Source organism: Physeter macrocephalus, chromosome 16 (genome assembly GCF_002837175.3).
Source record: "Physeter macrocephalus isolate SW-GA chromosome 16, ASM283717v5, whole genome shotgun sequence".
NCBI lineage: Eukaryota > Metazoa > Chordata > Mammalia > Artiodactyla > Physeteridae > Physeter > Physeter macrocephalus.
In genome coordinates, this window is record NC_041229.1 from 92,936,609 (window position 1) to 92,951,794 (window position 15,186).

Sequence of the window (15,186 nt, forward strand, 5' to 3'; positions counted from 1 at the left end):
TTTCTAATAGTTATCAGCTTCTGTGAACTCCATGGGGCACAGAACCACTCCATGGTTTCATTATCTGTAGAAATCCATCAAAGGATATTTTTAAGAGTGAAAAAAGTGATACATGGAAATTCTATATATAGCTATATAGAGAGATATGTCTGTGTATAAAATTTAGCCTTTCTGGAGGTAAACATCCAATAAACTTAGGAATTATGATTCTTTTTTAAAATAAATTCCCTTTTGAGTTGTTGCGTTCAAATTCCACGTCATCCATATACCTCTTTTTGTCTTTTTCTTCTAGATTAAAATGTCTCAGAAAAGGGAGAAGGGAGCTTCCAGAACACATCCTCTAAAGTTGTAACCAGTGAATCCTTAATATCTTCCAATCCCGGTGGAGCCGGATGGCATGTGTAGTTGGGGAGCAGTTGCTTCAAGCCCTTGTTCTTGGCAATGAGCTGCCTGGTATGGCTGCGTAGCTGGGAATTACATAAAGTGACAGGATTCTGGCCTACGTCCTTTCCCCTGTCAGAGTCATCCTAACACCATACACAAAAATAAACGCAAAAGGGATTAAAGACCTAAATATAAGGCCAGACGCTATAAAATTCTTAGAGGAAAACATAGGCAGAACACTGTATGACATAAATCACAGCAAGATCCTTTTTGACCCACCTCCTAGAGAAATGGAAATAAAAACAAAAATAAACAAATGGGACCTAATGAAACTTAAAAGCTATTGCACAGCAAAGGAAACCGTAAAAAAGATGAAAAAACAGCCCTCAAAACTGGAGAAAATATTTGCAAATGAAGCAACTGACAAAGGATTAATCTCCAAAATTTTCAAGCAGCTCAGGCAGCTCAATATCAAAAAACAAACAACACAATCCAAAAATATGCAGAAGATCTAAACTGACATTTCACCAAAGAAGATATACAGATTGCCGACAAACACATGAAAGGATGTTCAACATCATTAATCATTAGAGAAATGCAAATCAAACGACAATGATGTATCACTTCACACCAGTCAGAATGGCCATCATCAAAAAATCTACAAACAATAAATTCTGGAGAGGGTGTGGAGAAATGGGAACCCTCTTGCACTGTTGATGGGAATGTAAATTGATACAGCCACTATGGAGAACAGTATGGAGGTTCCTTAAAATACTGAAAATAGAACTACCATATGACCCAGCAATCCCACTCCTGGGCATATACCCTGAGAAAACCATAACTCAAAAAGAGTCATGTACCACAATGTTCATTGCAGCTCTATTTACAATACCCAGGACATGGAAGCAACCTAAGTGTCCAACGACAGATGAATGGATAAAGGAGATGTGGCACATATATACAATGGACTGTTACTCATCCATAAAAAGAAACGAAATTGAGTAATTTGTAGTGAGGTGGATGGACCTAGAGTTTGTCATACAGAGTGAAGTAAGTCAGAAAGAGAAAAACAAATACCGTATGCTAACACACATATATGGAATCTAAAAAAAAAAAAAAAATTGGTCATGAAGAACCTAGGGGCAGGACAGGAATAAAGACGCAGACGTAGAGAATGGACATGAGGACACGGGGCAGGGGAAGGGTAAGCTGGGATGAAGTGAGAGAGTGGCATGGACATATATACACTACCAAAAGTAAAATAGATAGCTAGCGGGAAGCAGCCGCATAGCACAGGGAGATCAGCTCGGTGCTCTGTGACCACACAGAGGGGTTGGATAGGGAGGATGGGAGGGAGACGCAAGAGGGAGGAGATATGGGAACATATGTATATGTATAGCTGATTCACTTTGTTATAAAGCAGAAACTAATACACCATTGCAAAGCAATTATCCTCCAATAAAGACGTTTAAAAAAAAAAGGAAAGTATGTCTACTTTTCTTAAGTCTGGAACTGGAAAAAGAAAAAGAAAAGAAAGTCAGCTCAGATAAGCATTCCCTGTACTTGGCACTAGTGTGAACCCTTCAGAACAGGGATTCGCATCCCCTGAAATTTCCAAATCACTAAGAGCATTTCATTATCCCTTGTCTAAAATTTCTCCCCTCTGCTCCAACATTGGACAGGAATTAAATTTGGCTTTGGAATCGTTCTGTTTTCAAACGTAAATGAAAATGCCATTTGCTGTCAATTTTGATAAGTCATTTATATGTAAAATCTCCCTCTCTTCAAGGTATGGCAGCTGTTTGGAGATTTGATGAATCATTTAACAAGAAGAACCAAGTAGAGTGAATAAATGTTCTTTCCAGTCTTAAAATATGTGCAGTTATTTTCATTACAGTGTTCATTTGTGTTGTCTTTCATCACTAATTTCATTTAATTTTTATTAATACCAACAAAATAAACATGATGATAAACATTTAGAAAAAAAATATTTATGATATAGGTTTTAAAAGGCAACCATTTTGCAGATGTGGAAACAGAATTCCTGGTATTTTCATCTATTATTTTTTGATTACCAAATAAATGTGGAAACCAGTGAGAAGTCATAAGGACTTCACTACAGGAATTCACATTCTAAATCAGTATTTCTCAGAATTTGGCATGCCTCAGAATCACCTAGAAAGCTTAAGAAAAAAACAGATTCCTGGGCCCCATGTCAGTTTCTGATTCAGTAGGTCTGGGATGGGATCTTACAATTTACATGTCTATAAAATTCCCAGGTGATGCTTCTGTTGCTACTGAGGGGATCTCTCACTGAACACTACTCTAAGCCATTTTCATAAGCATATTAAAGTAATATGAGTGAGGAAAAGGAAGACTATATATTAAAATTTTGCTCTGAATCACTTTGTTTTCACAATAATAGGCATTTTTGTCTTGTTTTGGAAGTATGCAAATTAAGGCTCAGATGTGTTAAGCTACATTCTTGAAGCTAACTGAGAAGAGATGCAGCTGGAATTCAAAGGGAGGCCAATGGGATTCTAAAACTGGTTGGAAAATTCAAACACTTTTTAGGGAAATGCATTTAAGGTACTTAAGAAAAGTCATTCTGATGATAAATGGCTACTGCTACTCAGCCCCAGATTCAGGGAGATAATAGGAAGCATTGGAGATTACGGTGACCTTTAGAGCGAATCTCTGGCTCAGACAGTGTAAATTGTTACCATGAGGGTTATTATAGAACTGTGCCACCACCCACCCCCCCCAAATTATATGCTGAAGTCCTAACCTCCAGTACCTCCGAATGTTACAGTATTTGGAGACAGAATCTTTAAAGAGGTAATTAAGATTAAATGAGGCCATATAGTGAGCCTAACCTAATACAACTGGTGTCCTTATAAGAGAGATTGACACACAGAGAGATGACCATGTGAGGACACAGTGAGAAGGTGGCGTCTGTAAGTTAAGGAGAGAGGAGGCCTCAGAAGAAACCAAACCTGCCCACAACTTGATCTTGGACTTCTAGTCTCCAGAACTGTAAGAAAATAAATTTCTACTTTTTAAGCCATCTAGTCAGTGGTATCTTGTTATGGAAGGTCTAGCAAACTAAGATGACTATTGTGTGTTAGCCAACTACATCTTCAGATTGTTTCAGAGAAGTCAGAAATCTGGAATATATGTAAAATCTTCTGATTTTTAAATCCTGGCAACTAAATCAAATTTGTTTAAAACACTGCAGGACAAAACTCTGCAGGTAAAATAAAACAGGGTTAATTTCCATTGTCTGTATGAAGGTTGTAGCACATACTGATTGTTTAAAAAATATTAGTGTTCCTTTCCTCTCAGGCAATAGTAAAATTTTGTGGCATTGTTGGAAATATAGTCATTTATCTTGGAGAGTTTCTCCTGGCATTTTGGGAGTAGAAACCACTTAAACTCGCTTTGTTATCTTCCTTTCTTGTCCTTCCAATTTGAAGCTGATACTAGAAGACACTCTTGAGAGAGTTGAGATTGAGAAATGTGGAAAGGGAGTCAATTTCTGCAAATTTCTGAGAAACAAAGAAAAGCACCAAAAAGAAAGTGAATTTTTGGCAGGTAGAGAAATTTTGTTTTCCAGTGAAGAACTGCAACATGGTAGCCACGGTTGTTGTGCCTCTTTCATGAGACCTCAGTGGACACTTATCAGAAAGATACAAATGGACAAACACAGGTCCTAGTTACCCATTTTCCAAAACACAGGCAGAATGATGGGAAAGGTGATGGAGAGATTCTCTTCTCCTTCTGAGTAAAGGATGCATTTAAAAGGCAACGTGGGGAAGGTACTAAAGGTGACGTGTGGGAATCTTAGGACAAGCTCAGTGGGAATTTGAAGTCTTTCTGTCTTTGAACAGAAAAAAAAAAAAAAAGAGGCAGCAATTTAAAAAGTCATTCAACATCAGAATCTCTGCTACTGACCACCACATTGCATTCGTCAAGTCTGAGTCTCCCTGCTGTGTTTACTGTAACCTTGGAGAAAAGACATTTCCTGCTACAATGGAATCTCATTAGAGTGACTCTCAAATTTTTTGACTGCCACCCCCAATAAAAATATTTTTACTTGTTATTTAATACACATATACACATGGATATAACTGAAAAAAATATTTTATAAAACAATGAAACGTTTCACGAAACATTACTATGTACGATATCTCAGTATTTGCTTTTCTATTTCATTTTTTAAAAATACTGGTTACAGTCACCAAATTGATTTTATGACTCTCTAAATGGGTGGTAATCCACAATTTAAAAACTTAAGATATTGGAGAAACTGCTTTAAAAAATTTAAGAAATTGAAAGTACCAAGAAGAGTGCAGAGTCTGATAATTCAGTTTGATCTGTGCATATCCATAGAAGTTATTCGTAGATTGGTGTAACAGATAGACTAAATGTTAAGATTCAGGAATAAGTTGAGAATATACCACATTCCATGTACTTTCCTAGATGGTTGTATAAATGAACACAAAATTGTAAATAAGGTCCCTTCATCATGGACCTTCTTACAAAGAAGCTATTAATAACACAGAAGTTCATAAGAAAATAATGGGTTGTAATAAAAGCCATGAATAAAAATACAACTTCATGAGACAATGGAAAATCACCGGTAGGAGTATGTTTTTAGATAATGTAGTCATAGTAGAGTTTCCAAAAGTGGTGACTTTTGAGAAAAGACCTGAGTAAAGCAAGGGAAAGAGGCATATGAAGATGGGTTTAGTAAAGAATGTTGAAGGCAGGTGGAATAACAATGTAAAGTACTGGAGGCAAGAATGAGTTTGGTGAGTTGAAAGAACAAGGCTAAAGGTCTAAAGTAGCAGGAGATAAAATTGGAAGCATACACAGGAGCCAGTGATATAGGAATTTTCAAACACATATATTCAATTTTCAGAATAGTATGGAAAGCCATTGCAGAGTTTTGAGGAGAGGAGTGGCATGACCTATCATAAATTTTAAATGTTCACTCTGGTTGCTTTGAGGATAATTGACCATAGTGGGGAAGCTTAAAGACAGGGAGACCAGTTCAGAGACCTTAATCCAAGTATTAGTGATAGATAAAGATAGTTCTTATTATAGTGGGGCAAATAGATTCAAGATATATTTTAAAGATAAAGCTGGCAGAATTTTCAGATTGACTGGAATAGGAGTATAGTTAAGAAATGAGAAAAAAATTTAAATGACATCAAGGATTTTGGCCTGAGTAGTTGAGTACATGGTATTGCCCTTTACTAAAATGAGAAAGACTGAGAATGGAAAAACTGGGGTAGAAATCAAGAGCTCTGCTTTGAAAATTATATATTTGAGCAGTCTGTTATACTTGTAAGGGGCTAGGGAGTGAGCAGCCTAAAGCTTGAGAGAGTACACAGCTAGAGCTACATGTTCAGCATCTGCATAATATTTAAAACCATGAAATTAGGTAAGGTCACCTAAGGGAGTATTGAAGATAGAGGAAAGATGAATTCCAAGACTGGATCCTGAAATATCTAACCTTTATCATTCAAGAAAAGGAAGTAAGTCTAGCTGAGGATAATGAGAAGAAACTGTACATAAGGTAGAAAGAAAATCAGGAGAATTCTGTGTCTCAGAAGTCAAGTGAAGAAAATGTTTCAAGAAGGATATTCATTATGTAAAGTGCTATTGAGAGGTCAACAAAGACTAAGACGATCGATATATGACTTTGGCGAGATGGTGGTCTCTTATATTGGGGTAATTTCAGTGAAGTTGTGGGGAAGAAAGCCTGCAGTGAATGGGTTCAGGAGAAAATGTGAGGTGAAGAGAAGAAGACAATTAGCATGGACTATACTTTTGAGAACTTTTGCGTAAAATAGAGAGGAAATGATCAGGTAATTGCCAATGCATTTTTGAACAATGATTCTAGACATGTTGTTTTATTTTTGATGGAACCTATTATGGTAGGCTTGCATTCTGAAGGACATAATCCCGTAGGAAATCCTGTGATGACACAGGAAAGGGGATACTTAACTTCAGAAGCAAAGTTTTTGCATAGGTGACAATGTACAATCCAATAAACAAGTGTAGAAATATCTTGATAAGAATGTAGAGTCCATTCATTTTAACAGGAGGGAAGACAAATTTATTGACACAAATGCAGGATCGTTGATAGATCTGGTGGTGGGAGGACAAAATAGTTCACTTACGATTGCTTCTATTTTCTCAGGGCAATAAGAGGTAAGATATCAGTCAACTGCGAGAAGAAAATGAGAAAGCAAATTGACTAGTAGGATTCCCAGAAGTACTGAGATCTCACTTGCAGCTTATGGTCAGAAATTCCAAGACTAGAGGGCATAGTTATATGTTTTTCTCCAATTATGTTTTGTAAGAGGAAAAGAATAGTTGGAAAGTTATATTTTGCCAGATGAGTAAAATGAAGAAAGGGAAAGGAAGGAAGATAAGGAGCTGAAGTGTGTGTGTAAGGGAGTGATTTTCATGATGGACTATAGAAAGTAAACTGTGGAATGAGAGAGTTGAGGACCCAACAGTATTCATGGTAAGTAAAATAATAGTAAGTTCAATGAATTAGAGAAAAGATAGGATTGAATAATTACTGGAGTAATTATTACTCCAGAATAAATTAGTTGGAAGTGTTATCATAGATTTTGATGTTTGAAACCAAGATTTTAGAGATTGTACAGCTATAGATAATAATAAGGTCTAGTCTACACTTATTGGAAAATTAGCCAAGGGATAGAGAGAAAAATAGAGCTTGAATTGAGACAATCAAACACTGAGCCACTCAACTGCTAGATGGATCACCTCTGGAGATGTTCAAGCATAAAGAATGAGAGTGATCAGGTGCTGAAATCTTCAGTGATTAAAGAATATTCAAGATGTCTACAGATGACTTCATATAACAGGAGTACTAGAGGGTATAATCTGATGGTATGTGCTTCAGAAGATCTGTATTTGTCCCGAGAATAAGGAAGAAAAGTATTTCTTAATATAAAGCTATGAAACAAGGATACCTACACCAAATCTAGGCCAGGTAGTAGAAAGAGTTTTGCATAAATCATCATCAGTATTTGTGGTAGTGATAGCGTTGGTACTGGTAACAATACCACGACCACATACACACGTTTCCTTATTTGTTAAGTAAGTTCTCCAAAGTCTCTTTTAGATCAAAATATACTATGCCTTCATGAATCCATGATTCCACCTAAAGAAGAAGCACATACACTTAGAAGATAACTGGTTGAGATGAGTGCATAGAAAAGCAGGAAGAAAAGAGCTCCTTTCTCTCTATTTCCTATCAAACCTCTACCTAGGACAGTGCCTGGCAAGCAGTAGGAACTCAATATTATTTTTGGAAGGAAATACAGAAAATCAGAAAGGAAGGAGGAAAGGTTGCATATTAGGCACTCATGCCGGCTCTGTCATGTCCACAGCTCCAGGAATACATATCCCAATTCTACCAAGTGAGGATGGGTAAGGTCAGGGCAGGGAGCTCTCATATCAGGCAATGAGGCAGAGTCTTCATACAGAGAGGGAAATGAAATCTCCTTGGTCTTAAAAAGGCCAAAGCTCCATAGTGGCTGTGCTTATTTTCTCCTAATTTTCTAGGGAAACAGGCAGCAGAAGGAAATTGTGTTCCTGACTCAGAGCGACATTTAGGCATGGCCACTCCCAAAGGTTTGCCTGCTTCAAAGAAAGTTATCTTAGGGACTTCCCTGGTGGTCCAGTAGTTAAGACTATGCACTTCCACTGCAGGGAGAGTGAGCTCGATCCCGGGTCAGTAACTAAGATCCCACATGCCGCGTGACCAATAAATTAATAAATAAATAAGAAAGTTATCTTAGACTATTTTCATAAAGCTTTGCCTCCCTGGAGTAAGCTGCTGTATCCTGGGGAGAACCTCTGCTCCATTCCACTCTGCATTGTTCTGCAATACATTTCTCAAGCAACTTCCATCCCAGAGGAACCCACAGCCATTGCTTCACGGGCAATGGCACTTAGCATTTCCACGGTACTTACTTATCTCTTTGAAGGAACTCTGCAAGCATCAACTAATTAGTCCATAGAAAGGCACTGTGGGAAAAGCATGCTTATTCACCCTTAGGAAGCAGCAACTTAAGTGAAGAAGCAATACAAATGCATCCACTTACAAGGGAGTTGGAGTAGGATCTGGATCTTGCTAGAGAGTGCTCCCAGAGGTTGTGATAAATGTGATTACAAATTAACAGCGTCATAGTTAAACAATGGTGACATTCCTTGAATCCCTTGGTGAAAATGATTATATTTAAAGAAATAGCATATGAATTAATATAAATAAGGAAAGAGGACCAATTTGATACTAACAGGTAATAGCTCTATAAGGGTAGCTATGTAAGGGTGAGACTCATTAATCTGGGCTAATACTTTGCGAAGTTGAAAACCCTCTCTCTTTCACACATTGAACATGAAAAATAAAATAACTTTCCTGGCCATACTATCTCATGTCAGTCTATTTAGACAGTGTCTTTTACAGTCATATTATCTATTATTCTACCTATTTATGCATTCATCCAAGAATGTGTACTGAGTGCTTGATATATACTAGATATTCTGCTGACATTGATGGTAGTGTGGTGTGTAAGACAGGAAAAGTCTTTGTCTTTAAGGTGTTTCCTGTCTAGTGAGAAGACAGGAAACTAAATGAGCAATTACCATGAGATTTGTGATTCTATGTCAGAAGAATAAGATACCATGGATGTTGTTAAAGATGGATCAGAATCAAGGGAAACTTCCCAGAAAAAGTAATATTTAAGGGATACATATTTTATGCATATGAGGCAGATAAAAGGATGATTTTTACCTAGATTTCATAACAGTAATAAGACCTAACTATTGATGTGTATACTGTTTGATTATTTACACTGTATCTTCAAATTTATTGTCAAATTAGATGTCCTAATCTCCATGAGAGAATTGGGATTATTGTCAAGTGAAAGACCTAAGAGAAAAGAAGCCCAGAAAAGGTAAAGAAGGCAAGACTTGAAAACTGAGAAGTGTCAGAGGTCCAACTTAGGGTCAGAATTTGAATTTTGTTTACAATGATAATCCAACAAAACCTGATGAAGAAATTAGCTCACCCATTCTCAGGCCTGATTTAACCAGAAAATTCCTTCTCTAGGAAGGTACATTCTATGAGCTATTTTAACCAGATGCCTAAGTTTACGTTTTGCTCAAAATTAAAGGGGAATTTTTCTTATGCAAGAGAATGTAACATCAATAGAAGTATGGAACTTTGTTTCATAAACAAGTGGTACTCTTACACACTGCATAATAAAAAGTTCCTAAGAGGACATATCAGACCTCTTCATCAATATAGCCAGGTAACCATGATTTTCTCAGCTTTGAAATCATGGAGCAGCAGCATAAGGTGCTAAGAGTAAAAAGGCTCTTATTTAAAACACAAATATCCATGACAGTAGTAGCAGTATGTAATATAGAACTGGCCAGGGGAAGTGGTTTTTGAATAATTGTTTTTAATGCATTTCCCTGCACTGACAGTATTAAATATCTGTCTGGCAGAAATTCACAAGTAGTCCTGTGCCTTAAACATTTCCATAAATCAGCAGTATTGCCTTGGAAACACTCATTTCCCAGCATCCTCCATTATAGTGAAGCAGATTGGGGCTGAATAACAGGCAGTTAACTGGAACTCTGGTCGTTTGCCTCATTTGGCTACCCTGCACCAAGCTTTATTTGTTTGAATCAATTCCCCATCTTCCAGCTCTGAAACAGAAGTTGGTGTTTCCAAGAATCTCTATGTTTGCAGAGATGGTGATCGCTATATTCATAGTTACATACACCAAACAAAACATTTGGCACATTCATTAACAGCATTTATTGAACAATTATTTAGCTTTTCCTTTTGCCAGGCTTAGCGCTTCACATGGAGACAGGCACAGTCCCATATTCTAGAGAATCGATTTTGATACAATAGTCACACAAATACATGTAGAATTCTATAAGACATATAGTTTTATAGTGTCTGGTGTTTAATCCATTTGGAGTTCATTTTTGTGTATGGTGTTAGAGAGTGTTCTAATTTCACTCTTTTACATGTAGCTGTCCAGTTTTCCCAGCACCACTTATTGAAGAGGCTGTCTTTTCTCCATTGTATATCCTTGTCTCCTTTATCAAAGATAAGGTGACCATAGGTGCATGGGTCTATCTCTGGGTTTTCTATCCTGTTCCATTGATCCATAGTTCTGTTTTTGTGCAAGTACCATACTGTCTTGATTACTGTAGCTTGTAGTATAGTCTGAAGTCAAGGAGTCTGATTCCTCCAGCTCCGTTTTTCGTTCTCAAGGTGGCTTTTGTTATTTGGGGTCTTTTGTGTTTCCATACAAATTGTGAAATTTTTTGTTCTAGTTCTGTGAAAAAATGACATTGGTAGTTTGATAGGGATTGCACTGAATCTGTGGATTGCTTTGGGTAGTATTGTCATTTTCACAATGTTGATTCTTCCAGTCCACCAACATGGTATATCTCTCCACCATCTGTTTGTATCTTTAATTTCTTTCATCAGTGTCTTATAGTTTTCTGCATACAGGCCTTTTGCCTCCTTAGGTAGGTTTATTCCGAGGTATTTTATTCTTTTTGTTGCAAGGGTAAATGGGAGTGTTTCCTTAATTTCTCTTTCAGATTTTTCATCATTGGTGTATAGGAATGCCAGAGATTTCTGTGCATTAATTTTGTATCCTGCTACTATGCCATATTCATTGATTAGCTCTAGTAGTTTTCTGGTAGCATGTTTAGGATTGTCTATATATAGTATCATGTCATCTGCAAACAGTGACAGTTTTACTTCTTCTTTTCCACTTTGGATTCCTTTGATTTCTTTTTCGTCTCTGATTACTGTGGCTAAAACTTCCAAAACTATGTTGAATAAGTGTGGTGAGAGTGGGCAACCTTGTCTTGTTCCTGATCTTAGTGGAAATGGTTTCAGTTTTTCACCATTGAGAACGATGTTGGCTGTGGGTTTCTCATATATGGCCTTTATTATGTTGAGGTAAGTTCCCTCTATGCCTACTATCTGGATAGTTTTTATCATAAATGGTGTTGAATTTTGTCAAAAGCTTTTTCTGCATCTATTGAGATGATCATATTGTTTTTATCCTTCAGTTTGTTAATATGGTGTATCACATTGATTGATTTGCGTATATTGAAGAATCCTTACATTCCTGGGATAAACTCCATTTGATCGTGGTGTATGCTCCTTTTAATGTGCTGTTGGATTCTGTTTGCTAGTATTTTGTTGAGGATTTTTGTGTCTATGTTCATCAGTGATATTGGTCTGTAGTTTTCTTTTTTTGTGACATCTTTGTCTGGTTTTGGTATCACGGTGATGGTGGTCTCATTGAATGAGTTTGGGAGTGTTCCTCCCTCTGCTATATTTTGGAAGAATTTGAGAAGGATAGGTGAAGAAGTGGTCTAGGAAGAAGGTATCTAAATATATAGAAAATATTTTTGGAGTAAATAAGAGCTTATGAAAAAAACTGAAATTGATTCTTTATTTACCATTGTATATGAAAATGTTCATTGTTGCATTATCTACTAAAAAAGCAAAATATATAATAGAGTATTTAGAAAAGTATAATAATAAACCCAAGAAAATGTTATTCATCATTTTGTAGTAATTAAAACCAAGGAACCATATATTTTCATTTTATTTAAAAAATTTTTCCACTTAAAAGAACAATCAATAAATGTGCAACATAGTTTTTAGTTAAGTGAAATAAAAGAAGATCACAAAATGACACAGTCTCTGCAACACACAATAATTTTGCACATGGGAAGAGATTGAAACATAACATCCCAAAAGAGAATTGTTGTAAGGTTGTAGGATTTTGGATATTCCAAACTTTCTTTTTTAAAATTGTTCTTAGATGTTAGACTTTTATATATTTTTGAATAAAATAAAGAAATGTACTCTTTGATATTAGAGTTTGAGAAATTAATTGAACCAGGAGATTACACTGTGTTTCTGTATACAGTTCAATTGACTCCCATGCTCTTTTCAACTCTTCTATAGATACCTGATACCCCCAACTCCATCTTCCTCTTCTTTCAGAAATAACTTTCTTTCAGTGGAGAACATTGATGTCCCAAGATTGATACTACTTCACCTTCCTGCCACCTAAGCTACATCTAACCATATCTTCACATACCTTTTCTTCTTCATCTCCTATGAGATACAAAAGGAATCTATCTGAAATCTCAGAAACCCAATTCAATCTTTCTCAAAGCAAAATACATTGGTTTATTTATCTGAATATCTGTGGATTGAGCTGACTTTCATCACAGGCCTATGCAACAATATCATCTGGGCTTATTCCTCAGTTCTACTTTGTGTGTTGGCTTCATTCTCATACAGGCTCACTTGTTACACGTATGCATATGTGCCATATTCTTTGTTTTCGTCATATTTTCAAATGAGGTCTTCACACTTCAAAAGTCTAAGGACTGCAGATCTAAAGATGGAGGCTCTGCATAAACTGAAAGAGGTGTTGCGCTGATACAGAAGAAGTGAGAAGTTCCACAGATACCTGGGTAAGTGTGCTTCTTCTCATTCAATAATCAGTATGAAATGGATGGGAAATCAAGTAAGTGCTGCAGCTTTAAATCACATTGTGAGTTCTGAGAGACAAACAACCCAGGGTATTTTTCATAAAACCTGGAGAAAACTTTCGTGTTTTCCCCAATTAGTTGTAAAGGGCTTCCTGATTTGTCAAATTTAGAAATTCAGAGCTACCATTTCTTCTTCTCTCTCTCTTTCCCTTCTTTTGTTCCTTCTTCCTTCCCTTAGCAATGTGTATTGATCTAATGTTTTGCTTTCAATAGCTGCATAATATTTTATAATATTATCAATTATTATATATAATTTATCCACTGTTTCCTTATTTATGCATAATCTTAATTTATTTTGCTGCCATAAAAATACCAAAATAAATAAATTTCTTTATACATAAATCCTGAAGTACCAGTGTTATATCTGTAGGTTAGGTTTGCCAAATGAAGTTTGTTGGAAATATTGCTTAAGCAGGACAACATTCTTTCACAAAGACTATATATAGTTTTATTAAGGTTATGACTTCCTTTCAATAAAATGTTGTTATTTCTTAAACTCCAAAGAATTTAATTTCCAAGGATGATCCAAAAGATGATTATTTAGAGTCAATGAGGTGGTTTCATTAGAGTGTTTTAGCAAAAGTTTCAAACTGGCTCTTTGCTTATTGCCGGGCAAAGGGCATTAGCTCTCTTCCTTTTGACACTTTGCTTCAGGATCTGGCCAATTTCTCACTTTGGACAAATAAAATAAATGAATGCTTGTGTTTTTGTTTTTGTTTTAAACTTAGTGTCTTTCTTAGGATAAATTTATTTTAAAGAGGGGATCATTGTACCATTCACCCATTTCATGTGAGATTGCCTTGTATGCTCATATCACAAAATTCTATACTCTCACTTATAATTCTCGGAAGACAAGCAGCTCAGATTATCCAGCTCCTAACTTCCATGCCCATTTCTGATGCCCTCATCTGTTTTGAATACTTCATTTTTCTCCCATAATACTAATGATGCAATCAATATTTGGAACACTTCATGTGCTTATCTCATTTCATCTTCTCACAACAGTTATCTGATACCAGTAGTCTTACAATTCCCAGTTTAAATGTAGGAAGATCAACACAGTTATGTAATTTGCTCAGGGTCAGAGTTAGTAGGCTGTGGAGCCTGGATTAAGCTCATGAAATATGGGCTAGAGCCTATACACTTAATTTCTAAGAATTGCTGCTTGGAACAATGTGGACTTCCAGTAGGTACCAAAAATCAGCATCATTCAGAGACGCTTGAGAAAGGTATACATAATTTGCAATGAAGAAGGGCAACAGGGACCTCTCAGCTTATAAAAACAATCCATGTCTCCTTGGTCAGTTGGTTTTGAGATGGTTGTGGAGAAAGATAATTTATTAGTCCCCAGCCTCCATCAGTTTGTTAAGTGTCTAATCACAGATCTGCATTTCTAGGGCTACCATAGATAGAACTTGTAATTAGTCTGGATTGACAGCAACAAAATGACCTTTTTTATACCTTCAAGAGCCAATCCACCACTGTCCAAACCCAAGAGGGATCATAAAAGGGTGAGCAGTTGCCAAACAAAACCTGATCTAGAAGGAAGTTAAGTAGGCATTTTAAGTTTTCTATCGCTTTGGTCTTGAACTACTTGGATTACCTTACTCTGGTCCTGATTGAACAAATGCCCTTCCACTCAGATTAAGGCTTATTTCTGGTTATTAAAAACCACAACACCTCTTGGCTCTGTTGTAGCCTTAATTTCCAAATTCAAAGTTTCTCTGGACATTTAAACTTTAGCCATACTGTCCTGTGCCTCTGTTTGGACTTTCAGCTGCTATATGGTCAATTACTTCTAGTTGCTGCCAATAACCCAGTCTTAGGAGTTGACTGTGCAAAGACTGCTGATCTGCACTATCTAGTCCTGTAAGGTCTCTTACTCAATCCTGATTTCTAGGTACTCCAAGCAAAGCTTCTGAGTTGGTGAACACATCTACATGCTGAGAGAGTGCCATGCCCCAACTCTACAGGGACAGAGCACCTGTTCTCAAGACACTTCTGGACCTTGGCCTATGAATCTCTTCATCTGGCTGTTCATTCATAGTCTTTATTATATTCCAGAATTCATGCTAAGAATTTAATAAGCACTGTCACATTTGATGCTCAGGAAAATTCTGTGAGGTCAGTTCACTC

At 36.5% G+C, this 15,186-nt stretch overlaps 1 pseudogene; it reads right to left on the bottom strand.

Annotated features, from left to right (window-relative positions):
* Positions 1-293: 293 nt before the first annotated feature.
* The window catches only part of LOC102986701 (40S ribosomal protein S11-like), a 143,429-nt pseudogene continuing 128,536 nt past the window's right edge, over positions 294-15,186 (bottom strand).